The sequence below is a fragment of the Cebus imitator genome, unplaced genomic scaffold (assembly GCF_001604975.1).
Source record: "Cebus imitator isolate Cc_AM_T3 unplaced genomic scaffold, Cebus_imitator-1.0 Scaffold170, whole genome shotgun sequence".
Lineage (NCBI taxonomy): Eukaryota > Metazoa > Chordata > Mammalia > Primates > Cebidae > Cebus > Cebus imitator.
This window is the reverse complement of record NW_016107485.1, coordinates 1,854,247-1,854,890: the sequence shown is the minus strand read 5'-3', so window position 1 is coordinate 1,854,890 and position 644 is coordinate 1,854,247. Positions and strand designations below refer to the sequence as shown.

Here is a 644-nt window from a genome sequence, read left to right as displayed (position 1 = left end):
AGAGACAGGGTTTCACCATGTTGGCCAGTAGCCTATTTGTTACCTGTGGCCCAAAACACAACAGAGTGCATGTATGTACACAGAAACACACATACACACTTATACAACCAAAGATCCTATAGCTTTTACTTCAGAACAATAGCCATGAGATATAAATACAAACTCATTGGTTTACAAAAACAGTAACAAAAGAAATGGTTGGATACAAACAGTAGATTTTAACTCAGTAGAAAAATAACAACAGACTTAAAGCGGGCAGAAAAGAAAGCGGAGCTTTGCGCAGTGGCAGTATTGTAGCCAGTGAGGTTTATCCGAGGCGGTAATTGAAAACTTTTCCCAAAGCCCTGCCATGACGACCTGAAATATAGTTGGCATTGGCAATTTTTGGCAGCCTCCATGGGGACTGAATTAGAAAAAGAAAAAAGAAAGAAAGCAGAGCCATAGAGAACTTCAGAACTTTATAGTTGCAGATTGACCTGCAGGCTCTGAATTCTCCTTGAGGTGATTTGCCCATCAATTTAAAAAGTACACAAGAGCAGACCCAATGTGTAACCAGCTGGAGTATTAGAAAACCTGGTGTTTCATTCTATTTACACCACCACTTGCGAGTAGAGGGTCGTAAAACCAAACAGGGAGCCTGAGAG

The 644-nt window shown here is 40.8% G+C and overlaps 1 pseudogene; it reads left to right on the top strand.

Annotated features, from left to right (window-relative positions):
• Positions 1-271: 271 nt before the first annotated feature.
• On the top strand, positions 272-402 carry LOC119473631 (annotated as a pseudogene).
• Positions 403-644: the final 242 nt, after the last annotated feature.